At 44.5% G+C, this 18,779-nt stretch overlaps 1 protein-coding gene across 1 annotated transcript in view; it reads left to right on the top strand.

The window, feature by feature from the left end:
* The first annotated feature begins 9,125 nt into the window (after positions 1-9,125).
* The window catches only part of BRINP1 (BMP/retinoic acid inducible neural specific 1), a 184,919-nt gene continuing 175,265 nt past the window's right edge, over positions 9,126-18,779 (top strand). The window contains exon 1 of the mRNA XM_007178130.2: positions 9,126-9,473. The gene's annotated coding sequence lies outside the window, so the exon portion shown is untranslated. The remainder of the gene's footprint in view (positions 9,474-18,779) is intronic.

The raw sequence follows: 18,779 nt of genomic DNA, 5'->3' as shown, positions 1-18,779 counted from the left end.
GAAACACTGAGACATATGGAAAATCTAGACTATCTGGTGGTTTGAAACAAAATACAGATTAGCCAGCTAAGCGCAAGCTAACTGCAATAGAATTCAATTATAAACAGTGACAAAAGGATATTTTTGTCATAAAATAACAAGTTAACCATACCTTCTCAAAAGCAGTAATCCTGAACCTAGAGAGAAAATGTGTTTATATGCCAGTTTAATATCACTATGGACTCAAGTAGATGAGGCTTGCAGTCTTGTGTCACAGTTTGCAAAAGTGCAACCCAACCTGGCCAAGCATAAAAGAGAACATCAGCTAAGAACTGACTTACAGGGCTGGGTTTCAAGCCAAACTTCAGCTCTTCCTAGCTGTGTGTTCTTAAGCAAATCATTCTACCTCTCTGATCCTCAGTTTCTTCATTCATGATAGTGGAGACAACATGTGACTCATGGCTTTTTGGGGAAGTTTTTAAAATTAATTGTTAAAATTAAATAGTATTTGTGAAGCTCTTAGCAAACTTTCTGGCACATTATAAGCATGAAACATGTGGCAAAAAATAACAGCAGTGCTAGTGATATCATTTTGTCTAACCCCATCAGTGATGGTGGCATGGTTAGAATTTGTCAGCATGGGATACTCACGGTGTAGAAGTAGCATATACAATTGGGGTATAGGGAAGGTTTCACCATTCAAAAAATAAACATACAGACAAAAGCTCTCTGCCTTGTGTCATCCATTTTGTTTTAATGACATCTAATTAGAGGTGGTAGGAAATCATGGTTAAGTGCATTGAACTGTGAGCTCAACTGTATGATTTTAATTTCAGTTTGATACTTACTAATTCTTTTCTCATTGGGGTTGACAATCATAGCATCTACCTATTGGGATTTTTGAGAAGATTAAAGATTACATGAGTTAGTACATGGAAAGTAGTTGGAGACATGTCTGACCCAAAGTAAGTGGTCAATAAATGCTGTAATCAATAATTATATAATTCCTATTCAGAGGTATAACACCTCTAAGCATGCCTGCAATTGACTGAGGCTTACTGCATGTCAGGCTTCATGCTAAATGCTTATCTCATTTAATCATTACAGCGACCCTATTGGGATAAATGTTACTTCCTAAGGAGACTATATGTTCCCAAGGGCCATGGTGTATTCACTGCTATAGACTCAATGTCTGACTCAGAAAAGGTGCTCAATAAATAAGTTCTGGATAAATTATTGGATCCCCATTTGCCAAATGAGGACACTGAGACTTGAAGGGGTTAATGTTAAGTGTATAATGTTCCTGGTAAGGCTTACTGTGTGTCTTCCTGGGATGTGGTGATGCCAGGTTTAGCCCCAAATCTGTCTGACTCCAAAGTCTGTTTCTCAAATCCACTGTGATCACTGACTTGAAAATAATTAGTGTTTATTCACACCTCAGGAAAAAATGATGTCACCCAAATGGAAGACCATCTTACTGGGAGCAAGCTGTGGGACAAATGTGAACTCATCTTTCCCATCCCCCACCCCCAATAATCATGCTTATCTAGATGGTATTAACTTCAAAACTATACATTAACAGGGCAAGGCTTTGTACAGAAAATAAATCACTGGATGGAATAGATTTGCAAGCTGGGTGAGAGGGATTTCTTATTCTGTAGCCTTGGAGGTATTTATGAATGGACATGAGGTAGGCTATCTGGGAATGAGATGTAGTATAGGAATCCCCAGACATTTAGCACAAGCAGGTATTGCCACCTGATCATGCAAGGTCAGAGCTGAAGAGAAGACTGGAGAGATGGTTCGATCCAACCACCTAATTAATAGACTATATTAATTTTCCATTGCTGTGCATCAAATTCCCACAAATTTACTGTCTTAAGAAACATATTTATTGCCTTACAGTTTCTGTAGGTCAGAATTCCAGGCATGGGGTGACTTGATTCTTCACTCAGGGTCTCATCAGATTGAAACCAAGGGATCAGCTGAGGCTGTGATTGTCATGTGGAACTTAGTGTCCTCTTCTGAGCTCAGAGGTATAGGCAGAACCCATTTTCCTGTGGTACTAAGGTTCCTGTTTTCCTGCTAGCTGTCAATCAGGGACTACTTTCGGCTCCTAGAGACCACCCTTGTTCTTTGCTATATAATATAACGTAATCACAAGAGTGCTAGTGCATCATATTCACGGGTTATAGTCTCTCTTAAAGGAGAGGGGATTATACAAGGGCAAGGGTCACTGGTGGTCAACAGTAGAATTCTGCCTACCAAATAAGTTGAGAACACATGGCCCAGAGGACAAACAGACTTGATTTGTCTGGGGAACGAGCTTAACTAGTGACAGAACTGGATTAATGGCCATTCACCTGGCTCCAAGTTCATCTCTCTACTTCTGCTCTCTGTAAATCAAACACTTCAAAGTTGTGTATCTAAAAGTCAATCATCCTGATTTATAATGCTACATTATTCAGGATACATTTAGTAGCAAGTGACAAAACCCAAATGAAACTGGCTTAAATAGAAAGGAAAGTTATTGGCTCATAGGATGAAGTATCTGTCTGTGACTTAAGGCACCTCTGGATCTATTTTGTGGGTAAGCGTTCCTCCATGTTGCCCTCAGTCTCAGTCAGGCCTCCTCATTGCGGTGGCAAAGGTAATCGCCAGAACTCCAGGCTTCGATTCTGCCAGCTAAGTAGGTCCACTATTATTATTTTGGTTTTAGGAGTACTTTTTAGTAATGGTTGCAGTAAATGTTCTGGGGCTGACTCTGTACCGATCTGTGTCAATACTCATCTCTCATCCAATCACAGTGACCATTGGGATAGAACACCCTGATTGGCCAGCCTTGGTTATATGCCCTAGAGCTGGGGGGTAGAATCAGCACCTGTAGGACCAAAAGAACTGAGAAATTTAGAAGGCTGGTTTCCCAAAGGAAAATAAAGATCCTTTAGCTGAAGAGGAAAATGGATGTCAGGCAGTCAAATGCTACCAATAGCCTATGTAGGGCTCCCCCTAGTGGAATGTGGCAGAGAGTGAGAGCTGGGGTAGGGTAGGCCTATTAGAGGGATGTGAGAACAGAGAAGAGAAGAAATAGATTGTTCTATCATTAAACCACCAAAACCATGTTTAACAGAAAAATAAAGAACCGTCTTGATGAGTTTGAATACCTGGGTTCAAGTTGTGGGTCCATTATTATAAAGTATTATCTTTATGCAAGTCATACTAAATCCTTGAGCCTACTCTCTTTTCTGTAAAGTGGGGCTACCTGCTGTGCCTACCTCATCTTTCAGTCACTGCAAAAAATAAGGTTTCAAAAAAACAAAGCAAAACAAGGGAGAGACTATCTGAGATTTCAAAAAGGCTTACATATGCTGAATTATTAATTCAAGTAGAATATTGAAATTTGCAATAATGTTATCCCTTGAGCCTGAGCCAACAGGATAGTATGTTCCTGAATACCTTTCTAAAACCCTTTTTAGAAGTCATATTCCACCAGGGTAATGGCCTGGGCAAGCTCAGACCTAAGGCAGCTGAAACTTTGGCAACACAAAAGAAACAAGGAGGAGAGACAGAGAGAGCTGAGCATGTTTAGCAAAACCAATCTGCATGTGCTCATGTCCGAAGACATCCACTCTCGTGCCTGGGGGAGCCAGTTGGTAGACCAGGAAGGGTGCATATCCTTGTCAGGGTGTTCGTAGGTGATGACATGGCTCCAGAATTTTCAGTGTGTTTGCTAAAAGAACGCAGCCATAGCTGAGATACCAAGAGCATGACTCACATACGTAAATAAGCTTCATAAGAGGCAGAAAGTGAAGAGTATCAATAGACTTAAAGATTGAAGGGCTTAGGAAGAACTCCTGTTTATTCAATAAATATATACGACTCCTCCCATGCAAAGGGCTAGGTAGCATGGTGACTATGGGCTTGGCTTCTGTAGCAAGGTGACTGGGTTTGAATCCTGGTTCTGGTAGGCGACACTGGGCAATTTGTTTAACCTCCTCAGTTTTCCTCATCATAAAATGGGAGTTATAGTCATAATAACAGTACTGATGTCACAGGACTGTTGGAAGGATTAAATGAAATATTATTGGTGAAGCACAGAGAGTAGTTCCTAGGACATAGGGCATAGTTAATACATATCCACCATACTTGTATGTACCAAGATCTCATCACAAAGGTATCTTTTGTGCCTCTGAGTTTTAGTTCTAGCTCAAGAAATATACATTAAACAATGATATCACCAATAATTGTTTAATTACAATGATGATACATGTTATGAAGGAGACATTAAGGGTTGTGAGGGAATTGATATCAGGAGACCTACCTTGGTCTGGAGGTCAGAGAAGTGACATTTACCCTGATACCTACAGGGTGAGCAGGACTTGGCTAGTAATGGAAGGTGGCTTCTGACAGAGGGAACAGCTAGTACAAAGACCTAGGGGCATAAAGGAACTTTGTAAACTCTAGTAATTGGAAGGGGGTCAGTGTGGTTGGAGTGGAGGAGGAGACATGATATTAGGGAGAAAGATCATGTGCATCCTTGCACACTTCGTGTTAAAATATTTTATCCAGATTGAAGTCATGGAGGATATGACATGTGAACTAAATATTTAAGGAGAGGTCAGATTTGGTTATGCAGAAGTGAAGGGTTGCTGGGAGAAAAAGACATGGCAGTGGAGGGGCCTGTCTAATTAAGGGCACAGAGAGAGGGACACTGGGAACCAGGAGCCGGTGAGCATTAATTTTTGCTAACAGAGAAGGTACAGAGGTGATGATTAGATATAAATAAGATAGTAAAGAACACAGAGGCCAGATGATGGAGGGCACTGAATTCTGGGCAGAAAGGTTCTGATTTTGATATTTTGGTATATAAGTAAACATCCTCCAGGTTCTGGATAAGTAGAATGGTGGATAAGAGTTGTGTTTTGACCATATTGTCCCAGGAGGTTTGGGAAAAAGTAAGGATGGAAAGGGAAGGGGGGAGAGAGAGAGGGAGAGGGAGAGGGAGAGGGAGAATGAAAATGAATTTTAATTTTATTCAATTAGGAGATGCTCATAAAAACCTAGATGAAAGACATGGAAGGCTTGAATGTTGCTCATACAAAGTAAATCACTCAGTAAATATTAGTTCTTATTAATTCAACTGCTTTTAAAACAAAATAAAAATAACTCGATAGGTACCAAATGTTATACTTCATATAGAAGCAAATTTTTCCTCCTCTTAGCTCTTGTAGCATCTCCTATAGATCTTGCACATGCCACTAATTTCTGTGGTGCATTGTGATTGTTTAGGGATAAGTTTGACTTGGCAATGGACTTCAGACTCCTAGAAGACAGAGACCAGGGAAGATATTTATTTCTGAATCCTTCACATCACCTCACATTCAGTAGGCACTTAACAAAGGTGGACTTTTCCTGCCTTTGTTCAGTCTATTCTGAACCGAAGGCACCCCAGATTAAGGGATTTTAACTCCTTTGAGATTTGACAGAGTAGTAAACTTAAGCTTTTGATGCAGTAGCAGGTGGCTCAGAGTCCTGCACAAATAGGGCCAAAACTTATCTTTATTTAAGAAGAGGAAAGTAAAACTTCCAGTTCAACCCTGAACATTTATCTATATTTCTTGTTTATTTCTAGGAAAAAAAAAAGGCTGTTTGCCTTTTGTTTTGTTTTCTCTGTTGGCTTTCCTTTTCCAATTTTTTAATCTCAAATCTAAATGAAGCAATCTATAAAATCTAAGGTCAGGCTGAAGACCGTAAAAGTCATCTACTCTATATGTCCTGAATCTGGGGTCCAGGTGTAGACCTCCATGAATGAGACTGGCAAAGAGGGATTCAGTGAAATTCCATGCAAAATTTTGTGGCCATTTTAAAAACATATTTTTCACAAGAGAGAGGGTCCATAGAAATTGTGAGGTTCTCAAAGGAGTCCATGACTCTAAAACTATAATCCAGTGCTTCTCAAACCATCATGTTTTGAAGTGCCCATTGTCTCACTAAATGTCCTTGGAAAAAGGTCCCATTCTAATACCACCCAAGATCTACAGACAGGAAGTTCTTTCCTAAGTCTATCCTAATCCTTTGGCACCTCCCTCCCCATGCAAGCCCTTGGTAAATTCAGTGGAAATAGCAAACAGCTGCTCACCAACACCCACCCCAAAGAAAGAACAAGACATTTCTCACATATCTCAAGCTGCCTTAAATGTTCTTTCTTTGGCAAAGAAGAAAAAAAAGAAATATATTTTTGGCCTCTAAACCTTTTCCCACCCGTGTGCATTTCTGCAGAAATGTTATCCATATGGTTCCGATTGCTTCCTCCATAAGTCATTAGGAATGCTTTGCACTGAGAACTTTTCTGATGACCAAAGAGTCTTTGGAGACTTTAAAAATGGCCCTTTTAGCCTTTCTTCATAGAAACAAGGAAGCTAAACAGAGTCAAATGCAAATGAACTAAGACCTGGAAAGGTTGAAGTTTTATTCAAAACTCAGAAACCATGAGACTTGGGTGAGTCTTAAATATATCCATGCAAAGCCTACACCTCCTCCTCCAGGGACAAGAGCTGATAAATACTCCACTGGCACAGAGGATGCCATGGTCTCAGCCATTTAAGTTGATATTTAGGGTTGGATGCAGTGACCCCATTAAATCCTAAGCTCTTTCAATCACCGTGAAGCTTTCCCATTATTCCCAGGGGACACAGTAAAGATTTTAGAGTTAGATTTGGGTGTGCAATTCTTGACTCCATCACCTACTAGCTGTACCTTGGCATGCTATTACCTATCTCATACCTCATAGCATTTTTTAAATTATAAAAGATAATATAGGGAAGCCCCAAATGAAATGCCTGATGCATAGTAAAAGTTCAAAAATTCTCTGTCTCCTTTTTCTCTTTCTCTCTGTTTAGTAAGTAATTGGAACTTGGAAGGGTTCTGTGTTTCCTGGGGGAAATACTGACTGTACGAGGTGTAGGAGAGGAAGATAGGAAAATGTTCCATAGTGTTAAGTCCCCTCTTTCTAAGTCATCTGGACCACAGCCATCTTGGGAGACTGATTAAGAGAGAAAAGCTAAGAGGAATCAGTCTGTACCTTGGTCCTCCTCTGAAGCTGCCTAGCTAGATGTTTCAGACTGATTTCAGAACTTCATTCCCAGCAGGCCTGCTGTAGCCTAAAATCACTCAAGGAGGGATATTTGAGCTGGGAGATGATGGAGAAGCAGAGAGAAAGAGAGGGAAAAAATAAAGGAAGAGATGGAGTAGAAAGAGACAGAGAAGAAAAAAAAAAGGCAGAAGAGAGGAAAGAAGAAAGGAAGAAGGAAGAAGCAAGAGAAGATAGCGACCTGGGGCTGCATACTGAGAGGGATGGGAGAAGCAGTGTGTGTGGTGAGTGTATTTTTTTGTGGTTGGAATCAAAGGCAGAACTGTCTCAGGAATCATGGGCCAGGATCTGAACCTGAGCCGGAAGCCGAGGGAAGGAGAAAATTGTCCAAGCAAAAAGGGAGGTGTTTCTAGCAGGCAGAGAGAGAAAAATCCCTCCTTGGTCAGTGGCTGGAGAGCTGTCCGTGGTGCTGACTGCCCGTCATTTGGAGCAGACAGGAGGAGGAGAGAGGAACTTTGAACTGGCTACTGCGTCTCTCTTCCCCGCCTCCTCTCCTCAGTCCTGCACTTCTCAGACCCAGGCTCGTTCTCTTTTCATCTCTTTTCCCTTTCCTCCTTGCCAATTAAATATTTTTTTCCTCAAGTTCTTAATTCCTCACTCAAGAATTTCTTTTCCATTCGAGCGCGGTTTTGTCTGGGGAGGTGCCCGTGTGGGTCCGTTTCAAGGCTCCTCTTCCTCTAATTAATTCACTAGCCCCTAGATCCTTTTAGGTCTAAGTATCACATCTCTCTCCTATCACCCTTTGGGTAATAATAACATTAGTAGCAATAGCAACTGTAATTAAAGATAACATGCTTTGAGCACTCAGTAGGTGCCGGGGAGTATTCCAAATGATCTTACATACATTAACTCATTTAAATATTACACCAACCATATTAGATAGGTAGTTATATTATCCTGTTATACAGATGAGGAATTAGAGCTTAAGAGGTAAGTGAATTGACCAAGATCACATACCTACAGGATTCTTACTCATCTAGAGCCTGCACTTTTACTGAATCTGGGTTCCTTTAAATTTCTCATCACTTTTTCCTTATTGTTCCCTGCCTCTTCATCTGGTACCTTCGCCAGTGCCTACACTTGCCTAAGCTTCCAGGGACTAGGAACTCTCATTGCTGATTTGGTTTAAATTAAAAAAGGAAGCAAAGTAAGCAAAAATACAGAATATGCGCTGTGTGAGAATTCAGAATGTGTTCTGGCCTTCTTTTCCGCTTTAGGCAGAGGCCCCGTGCCAGCAACCCCAGCCTGCATTTCAGGCTAAATTGGGAGTCTTTGGTTCTCTGTATTAATGCCTTAGCCCCCGTACCCTCGCCCCTTTCCTGCCTCTGGTGGTATCGAGAGAACTTTGTGTCCCCTCAGCGTCTCACTCCTACATCCTGCCCACGTAGAGAGAAGCACTTGCTTAATTCTGGGAGGCTACGTGGGCTCATGCCTACACATACAGAGAAACAAACAGTCTGAAGTACTCATAGAGAGCCACGCAGATACAAACGGACCCACACGGGCACCTCCCCAGACAAAACCGCACTCGAATAGATACGCACAGACACACAAGCACCCGCATACCTAGAAACAGATACCCGCGACGCACACAGCTACAGACACGCTTAAGAGCATCACGATGCGGGGGTCTGCGCGTACCCACCGCACACAGTCCCTTTGGGTGCTCAGACTCGGAGAGACGCCACCCCATCCCCAGACCCACGAGACTCCCCAGTGGCTCAGCCTCAGCCCACCCAGGCCGCCCCTCCCTCCGAGGAGGCCTCCCTTCTCTCGTCCTCTCTCTTCTCCTCCTCCTCCTCCGCCTAAAGATGTACAAAACACTCCTCAGAATAAACCCCGGCTCCTGGCTCCTCCCTGCCCGCCCCTAGGCAGCCGCTCCCCCATTCATCTTCGCCGGTCGCCGGGTAAGTCCCTCCCCCCGCGTAGCCCGGCCTCTGCTGCTCCCCGCCCGGAGACCGCGACGCACTTGGACTTCCCTCTCCATTCGCTAGTCGCCTCGCTCCCGGGCCCCAGGGCTGCGAACTGAGCTGGCGCGGGTGGGGGGAGAGGAAAGCACAGGCTAGAGAGGGTGAGAGCGAGGGAGCCAGAGCCGGAGAGCCGGGAGGCAGAGGCAGCAGGGACCGCCTTCCGGAGCCGGGATTCATGCCTGTCCTCGGGACCAGCGAAGGGGACTTGACGGCTGAGTATGAGCCAGGCTGCTAGGAGCCAGGTACCCCTACGCCTGCAGTGCCCGCGCCGTTCCCGGTATGCGAGCTGGACGCAGGGCTCTCCCAAGTTCCCTCCGAGCCGAATAAAAAGCGTCCGCGCGCAGCTCTCCGCCAAAGACGGACGTTGACTCCAGGTAAGGCGGCGCCGGGCGCCGGGCAGGCAGCCTCGCTGCCCTTGGAGACCGCCCGGGACCGCATTCGGGGCGCTCCCGCCCGCCCGGCCCCTCCCCCTCCCGGCCCCCTTCCGCGCTTCCCTCGGCCACCCCGACGCCTGCAAGTCCTCTCAGCTTCCCTGGAGGGGGGGGGGGTCTCTGTATTCTGGGGCTCAGAGGGTTAAATGCGGGTCTTAGGAAGTGGCGTGTGTGCTCCCCGCGCGCTCCCGACGTGTGTACCATGGTGAGAACTTGATATGGTGCTAGTGTGTGTTTGCGTGTGCGGCGTCGTTTGCGTTCGATGCGTGTGTTTGCGATGTGTGTGTGTGTGTGTGTGTGTGTGTGTATAGGGGAGGGGGTGAAGAGAGGCCCTCTAACCTACTTAAGGCACGATGTGTGTGTGCATGTTTGTACGTGTATGTTTGTGTGCGCTCGTGTGTCTTTTTAATTAGGTCTCTCCAGCGTACAGGGAATGGGATCCTTACTATAGGATCACGTAGCCATCGGGAAACCCGCTGTGGATTCCCCTTGGAGCTCTGGGCTTGGGATTTGGGGAGGATTCCGGGGTTCGGCATGGTACCTTATTTAGCCCAATATTGGTACCCTTGAAGGAAGATTTCTCCAAAGGATGGAGATCTGCTACACTTGGACTCACCGTTTGATATGAAAGAGAAATGGCCAAACCCTGAGGCAATGAGAGGCTGTCACTTTAAATTCCACACTGGGCAGATTCCAGGATTCTGATGGGAATTTAGAGTCACTGGGAGAAGTCGCAGGTGGACTCATGTGGGGCAAGTCTGGGATAGAGTCTACCCTGCTTCTCTGTTTGTAATCCCAACAGCATTACAGCACCTCCTGCTTCTGTGCTCTGGGGGAGGATCTGGGCAAGTCTGTATGGATCCCCCTCCAGGGAAAGGAGAAAGGGTCCTCAGGGACTTGCTCATCCATCATAGCTACATAGAATCGCAGAGGAAATTTCATCTGGGGGCAGCTCTGAGAAATATGGTAGGAGATGGATGGGGCACTTCCCTAAGACAGATCCCTCTTTCCCTTCCCCATTTCAGGCTTGGGGAGACCCAAGGGAATCTTTTCCTATACTGTGCCTCCTCGTGGCTCCACTGGGCTTAGGAGGATCCTGGGAGAAGGTAGAGAGGGTGTGTGTGTCTGTGTCTGTGTGTGTGTGTGTGTGTGCTTCAATACTGAAGGAGACCTACAATTTGGGAACTGGTTGTGGGTGGAGAACTCATGGCGGAGTGTGGCAGTAATTGACTTAAACTGCTGTTGATCTGCACCTCACATCTCTTGCTTGGCTCCAATGCACTGCCAAGGGCACACAGGGCTGGTGGGAAGAATCTCAGTAAGGAAGACAGTTCGGGTCAAGCCCCCCTTTCCTCTTTCCTCCACCTTCTAGGAGGCTGTCTAGGTAAGTCCTTTGGCCTCCCGGGCTAGGTCCTGCTAGGCTTGGACTCTGGGGCCAGCCATTGATTTGATTCCCGGATGCGTCTTAAAGGCTTGCCCTACTCAGCAAAAATGCTGAGTTTTACTGCTGTTAGCATGGCCTCCAGACTCGGCAGCTGTTACTTTCCCAAGGTAAGAGGCAGCCGTTCTGCTGTTAGGCAATGAGGCTCCGGAGGACAAGGGCTGAGATGCTGGGAACACAGCCTCTTGTCTACCTAGGCAGGAAGGGGCCAGTGGAAAGGTCTTCTAGGGGAAAAAAGTAGAAATATACTTGTCTTAAAAACCTGTATGTATATATTTATCTTCTGGGGAGAGATAAAAGCAAACATGTGTTCGCGGGAACCTGCCCTGGCGGGTGGGTGACGGTGCTACCTGCAGGCACTTGCAGACACACCATTCTCTGGCCAGAGGCTGACACCTCAGGCTGAAGCTTCACACGGCCACAAGGGATCTGCTTCGGGAAACTCATGTCAGAGCAGAGGTCCCCAGTTCACTTTAGGTGGGGTGTGTGAAGGCAAAGGAGGAGACCCCATGTTAGGAACTGCTCTCATTTTCTCTCTTTTTTAATACATAGACAATAGAAGCTGGATGGAATATTGAAGAGCAGACAGGCAGGAGTCTGTAGCCAGAGAGGACATGAGAAGTCCCCAACATTCTCTAGCGAGTTGGTGGGATGCCCAGGGCTAGAACCTATGATGCCTGACAGCCAGATCAATGTCTTTTCCTCTTGGCCACACTGCCCAGGGACTATATATTGCTCTCCACCCCTACCCTGCCACCATGTTCCCATCCAAGATAATCGATTATCTTCCCTCATCAAACTTCTCACTTCAGAGATGCATTTCAAAGCTGTTCCATCTGGAAACATGACCTGGAGAGAAAGGGTCCAACGCTTTAATCACACTCCCGGTTAGACAGACAGAAACAGATAGACAGACACACACATGCACAGAACATACATTCCTTCTCTAATGCCTTCAGAGAATTACACACAGCTAGGGACCTAATGCTGCCCATGCCTAGTAGACAGAAGCCAGCAGAGCATCTGGACTGTACCTGAGCTCTTTATTAAGAAATGCTTTGCTTTCCCCAGAGCCAAGTGTCCACCCATCTAGCAATGCAAATACTTCAGGCAAATTCATTTCTTTACATCAATGAGTCTCTTACCCCTATACAATCATACACATTGCCGTCACGGGAGCACGCACAAGCACACATGCATACATGCACTCACACGGACACACGCAGATGTAGAAATCTTTTCTACTTGGTATATTTCCCAGAAGAGAATTGCAACCTCTGCACCAAATTGCGTTCCCCTATATAAAAGCATCACCCACAAGAAGGCTGGGACTCATAGTCCCACGGAACGGGAAGTATAAAGCCCTGTGAAAGATGGGCTCTTAAGAAGTTTAGAATCATGTCCAAGCAAAAGTGTGCTCCCGGACTCCTAGATGCTCTTTTTGGGGTGCAGGTGAGCATGGAGAAAAAAAACATGGGTGTTTCAGGCCCATCTGCAATAGAGCCTTTCCATGCAGGCTTTTCCGGGGCTGGATGGCACTTTAGCTCCCAGAAGGGGGAGCTGTGACTCCATTTCAATCAAGAAGAGACAGATCAGAGATTCCAAATCAGCTGTTGAGCCCCTGTCGAGTTTAGACAGCCCAGCTCAGACTGCAATGAATATATTTGAAATTGTACAGGTGGGGACCTTAAAAACACTCTCCCCTGGTCAGTCCAAATAAAACATCTCCTTCTTAGTGCTTACAAGAGTTTATGCTTTTGACCAAAAAGTCCTCTGTTTCTCTGGAAAGGTCTTTGCCCAAGGGACCTTCAGTTGTGGGAAGAGAAAATTTCTGATTTGCATCCTCTAGCTTAATCCCCTCCCGATTCCTTAGATGAAATCACCAGTACCTATCACCTGACCAGGCCACTAGGGTTAGCCATATCCTACTCATCTTCTCTCCCTGCGTCCGCCTTGCTAAAATCGAAAGATTAACAGACTGGCCACTGAACTCCCAGTAATCATATTAAAGACAAGATGGGGGTCATGTGAAGAGGACGAATCTTCAAATGTCATTCTCCAAATAATTCCACTCATTGTTTTCCATTCTAACCCCTTCTGCAAGGAGTACCTCTATCTTTCTCTCCTCCATCTCACAATGTCAGCCTCACATTTTTAATATCCTTCCTGTATTTCAGCATCCAGCTCAAATGACCCTTCCAAGAAGTCTTCCCCAAATCTTATTTTGTAATTCATCTCTTTCTACCCTGTTCTTTCATATAATTTTGTCTGAAACTCTATTTTAGCTTGTGTCTCTCTTTGCCCTGTTTCATACCTCTGTGGGCCTGTGTCTCACTTGCCCTCTTCAATATGGTCTAGGATCTTAGGAGCATCTTTTTATCCCCAGGGACTGACACAGGGTAGTTGCTCTAGAAATGTTTACTGTTACATTTGAAGCCCAGTTTGATCAACAGCTGTAATTTTTCTCTCTCTTTCCCTCTTTCTCTTTCTGATAATTGTTTCATATTCACTCAAAGCAATGCAATCATGGCTTCAAAATTATACCACTTATACCAATAATGTAGGGATACCAATGATGATACAGACAAGTAAACTTCTGTCCTACTTGGAAGTGAAAGTTTCCCTGCTGTGTTCCTGGGTCTTTAGTTTTGTTCTCATTTAATCTTGCTTCTCACCCAGTGAGGCAGACACAGCCCCTTTTAGTGAAGAGGAAAGTGAAATGCAGTATGTATAGGTCCCTTGCCCAAGAGGAGAGTGAAACTCGGTATGGCTAGGTCCCTTCACATAACCAACAGAGCTAGAATTTGAACTTAAGTCCTCCTTGCTTCAGCATCTCTGCCTTTTCCAGTGTACCTCTGAGTTAATGGTAACTGTTGTGGATGGCCAAGAGGATTGGGTTGTTCAGTAGTTGCTAGGAACAGTTGGGGGCATATTATTAACTCTTTGAAATTGATGTTTCATGACATTCATCAAAGAGTCTCAGTGTTTTAAGGTTTCACTATAACCAAACCTTTCTCCTTTTTCAAGAACCAAGAATCCTTTTTTTTAATATCCATAACACATGGCCACTCAGTCTCATTTTTAGTACTTTTAGCAACAGTGAACTCTTTGCCACACAAAGCAGCCTGTGTTGTCTAGGGAGAGCTTTGCTGGAATGTTTTCTCACCTTGACACTAAATCTGCCTTCCATCCATAAGTCTCTAAAATCATATAACACAAGTATAATTCTCTTCCAATCTTATAACCACAGATATTCTCTTTCAGACTAGATGGGCCTATTTTCACAGCCCTTTCTCCTATAACATCCATTCAGGCCCCTCACCAAACTGTATGTTGTCCTATGGGCATCGTCTAGTTTATCTGACTTATGGGGTAAGCCACAAAAGGGAGAGGTGAAGTTGAGTGAGGATTAAAAGGGACGTTCATTCGTTTATTGATTCAACATATATTTATTGGCTGCCTACTATTTTTCAAGCATTGCTATAGACCAGTCCTGTCAAATAGAACTTTCTGTGATGCTGGATATGCTCCCCATGCTGTCCAGTATGGTAGCCATGAAGCACATGTGACTGCTGGGCCCCTGAAACATGGCTAGTGTTACTTTGGGTTTTTTATCTTATTTAATTTTTATTCACTTTTATTTTAATTTAAGTAGCTGTATGTGGATAGTGGCTACTTACTGAACAGCACAGATCTAGACATCAGAATTGTAGCATGAACCTGGTCCTGTTCTCATGGAGCTCTTAATCCAGTGGGGAGAGATTGCTGATAAATGAGTAAAGACATAGACAAGCAAAACAATTTCATGTAATAGTAGATGTCATGCAAATAAAAATTGGGGGTAATAGGCTAGAAAGAAATGTAGGTCACAGAACTTTAGATAGGGTCGTCAGGAAAAGAATTCTCGGAGGGAGTGTTATTAGAACTGAGATTTAAATGAAAAGGAACCAACCTTGTGATTATGTGGGGAAAGAATATCATATCAGAGGCAGAGAGAAGAACAGTGATGACGTCACTAGGCAGGGTCAAGCTTAGGAAATCTAAGGGATAGAGTGACTGAAGCTTTTGCATGAGAAAGGGAATGTCATAAGATGAAAATAAGGTAGGGAGAGGCCAGATCACAAAGGTCTTGTACAAGGTGAAGGATGAGAAGTCTAGACATCTCCCCTTTGCAGTCTCCCTGTCTAGGAAGTAGGTAGTCTGAGGACTGAGCTGAGGAGAGTTTGGAGATTGACAGAAGCTCATCATTACGTGTTCTCTGTGGGTTTTCTTCGTGTCCATTTTTAATCAGTCATTTCAATGAATTCCTCTCCTCTTAATTTCTAGTCCTGCTCTGAGTGCTACACACTCTGGAAATACCCAAATCTAAAGGGAGGGGGAGGACCTGGAGAGGGGGGAATGGCTAGAAAAGGAGGAGAGGAATGAATACCTGGGGAGAAGTAATTGAAATGAAGTCTGATGAAAAAGGAGGAAAGCTGGAATCAGTTTGGATCAGCAAATATTTATTGCGTCTCTTGTCTGGGAAAGGCCTTAAGCAAAATGGCTTGGGGGTATGGCGATGAATCGTGCCAAGACTAGAGGAGGTCTGCAAATCCATAAATAATTAGCATTCATGGAGACTGATCATTGCCATTTCAGAAGTTCTGTGAGAGTTTGGGGAAGGGTAAGATTAAAAGAAGACACAGAGATGGTGATGGTAGAGGAAGGAGGCGGATGGCTATGATTATAAAGTGTTGGAGATCAGAGATGACATCTGTTCATGTTATATCTTCATTAATTCCAAGTGTACGAAGAGCACAGAGACTCAGGGCACCTGATTTTAGTCCTGGCTCCTACCACCGTATATGTGGACCACCTTGAGAACATATCTGCCCTTCTGTGGGCTTGCCTTCTGCCAATTAAGAAGGACTACACGGTGGCCTGCCTTACCGAAGGGATTTGCCCAGCTCTGCGGAAATGGTGCATGACGAAATTCTTGTAAAAGCAGAGAGAGACTCACACGCGATAGCCACACTTCATCATAAGGTTTAGATGTCTTCTCAAAACAGCAAATCAAAAAGAAGTCATACCTCAGGGCACAGATTGTGACTCAACAAAGTGTTGCTGAGTGGGATAGAGGTGGCTTTCTTGTAACTCTTAATATCAAAGGGATTACGTGTTAGCAGGAAACCCATTGTCCTCCTGGAACATAGTAGCCTAGAAAGGCTGCCTAGAAATCCATAGACAGCCCTTGCTACTGAGGGGGTGGAGAAGACAATTAAGAAGATAAGGAGGCTGAGGAAATGTGAAATTAATTTCTTTTTTGCATATGAGGGTGAGGGGCATCTTTATCTCTCAAAGGAACTGTCTTTTGGAGATTGCAGGTGGCCTTAAGGGGAACAGACTGAAAGAGACAGGGTGTGGGAAAGTTAAGAGGTAAATTACCAGGCCTGTCCGCTATCCCTTGGGGGACACACATAGGAAAGAAAGCCTGGGGTGGACACAAAATACATCATTCTGAACAAATCTTGTTCTCAGTTTGTGATTATCTCACAGGGTGCAGAGCTGCATACAACAGTGTCAGGGCCATCTTGGGAACAGCTAAGAGACTGTATTCCCCCCAAGGGTGAGGAGGTGGATGCATAAGGCAATTAACAAAAGCAAGATGCTGTGGTTTTTGTGTAAATTGCAAAGGTCAGAGCAGCAGGGTTCCAAGTAAATGGCCCATCTGAACAGCTAGAACCCTTTGTAAGGGTTAACCCAATACTGGCCCGGAGGGGTTTCTGAGGCATAATTTATCTAGCCTTTCAGAAGTCCTGCAAATGAACCAGTAGGAGCCTCTCTGAGAAATAATGGATCCTGGGGGTATTGTGGAGCAATTGAGTTACAGATTACAAGCTGATTCAGGAGGGGGAAGGGCAGACATCTAGGATACCATTGCTTTTTAGAGGACCCACACTTCCAAGTGGTCAGTTCTTATGTAGGTGAATTTCTGGTGGGCTGTGGAATCCCTAGAGACTCCAGAAACCCCCAAGATCAATATGGAAGACATTCCAAGAACCGTGATATCTACCTTAAGTAATTATGTTTTGGTTTACATGGTAGTGGATAAGCTAAATTTCTCATGGAATTTGATGGGCTCTGGGTTTACGGGCACATCAGGGGAAGGACCCGCAAGAAACCTTACCTGGCACTATAAAAACATCTGCACAAAGCACAGGAGCCATGAAAAAAAGAAAATCAGCACTTTGATATGTTTGGGAATGGAGGGAAAGACTGAAAAGTAGATTACCCAGTAGGGGGTGGTAATATGGTTTTCCTACTGGGACCAGTTTTGGAGTCATGACTCTCTGAGGTGACGTGGTCCTCGTCAAGTGCCATTACCAGAGATGGCCGAGGCAAGGGAGGGCCCTGAGGGGTCATAAAGAAATTTATTCTGAATGCATATCAGCAGGACAGCATCATTCAAAGTCCAGTGAAACCTTGCAAATGATTCCTGAAAATATTACTAGATCAGCCACAGTTTTACCTGTCCTCTCCTCTCATTCCTGACAGTGGGAATTATACATTTAGGCAGAGCATAGGATAGAACTTGAGGAGTTCTGGAAGGGTCTTCGCCCACAATATTTAGAGATGGCTGAACTATCACAATTAGAGAACCATTCTTGAAGTGGAGCAGTGGGTATGCCAAGAATGTCACCAATTTTTTGAGCTGTGATGGGTACTTGGCATAGATATCTTGTTGAATGTTCTCAACAAGCACGTGCATAAGCAGTATCATCCCCCATGCTAGAGATGAGGAAACTAGGGCTCAGTGCAGTGATGCCCCTCGCTCAAGGCCACACACTGAGTCAATCATGTGGTGAGGATTTGTACTATTTCTGTCTCACTTGAAAGTGTAGTGGTTGAAAGCGTGGACTCCAGAGTTTGTGTGCCAGCTGTGCCACTGGCTAGCTCTGTGACCTTGGCCAGATCACCTAATGTTTCTCTGCCAGTTTCCTCATCTGTAAAATGAGGATAACAGTAGTCACTCCTCATAGAGATATTGTGGGGTTTTAATGTGTTTATACAATAGGTGCTTTGAATAGTGCCTGGCAGATCATCACCATTATATAAATGTTAACTATTATAACTTTTTTTTTATTATTACTACACCCTGTTGCATTAGATGAAATGTCACCCAGGCCCCAGGTATGTTCCCCAACTGGACATGTCCTGTAGGAAAGAGATCATTATCAGGTTCGAGGCACTACCTTGCAGATGAGCTTTCTGAATCTTTTCTTTTTTTTTGGAGGCACCTCGCGGTATGCAGAGCTTCCCTGACCAGGGATTGAACGTGTGCCCCCTGCAGTGGAAGCACAGAACCCCAACCACTGGACCACCAGGGAAGCCCCTCTCCATCGTTTTTACCAATCCTGTCCCCTCATATGGCAATGTGATACCAGCAGTTAGGCGAGAGATTAAGAGTGGGAAAAGGCCTTGAAAGATTCAAAATGATTGAGGCAGAGTTTTTAATTCTTTCTATTACCATGTGTCAGAAACCAGATATAGCCATACGATCATTGGCCAATCAGGGCTGAAAAGTCATCTTCAATATGGTCCGGGTCAACTTTCTCATGTTTTTACATATACACTTTTTCCTCTTTAGGATCCAACTGTATCTGAGTTGGTCGTGGTACCCTAGTCCCCTGCAGCCCATGTCATTGTACCTCTTGATTTGGTGTCCTAATCTGTAAGACCTGGGTGTTCAGCAGGTACCTATGGGAGAGCAGCTGATTGACAGCAGGCTGCATGCCCTCATGTGACCCCTGTTTATCATCCTCCTCCTC

The sequence above is a fragment of the Balaenoptera acutorostrata genome, chromosome 6 (assembly GCF_949987535.1).
Source record: "Balaenoptera acutorostrata chromosome 6, mBalAcu1.1, whole genome shotgun sequence".
Taxonomy (NCBI): domain Eukaryota; kingdom Metazoa; phylum Chordata; class Mammalia; order Artiodactyla; family Balaenopteridae; genus Balaenoptera; species Balaenoptera acutorostrata.
This window is presented reverse-complemented; position numbering and strand designations above follow the sequence as displayed.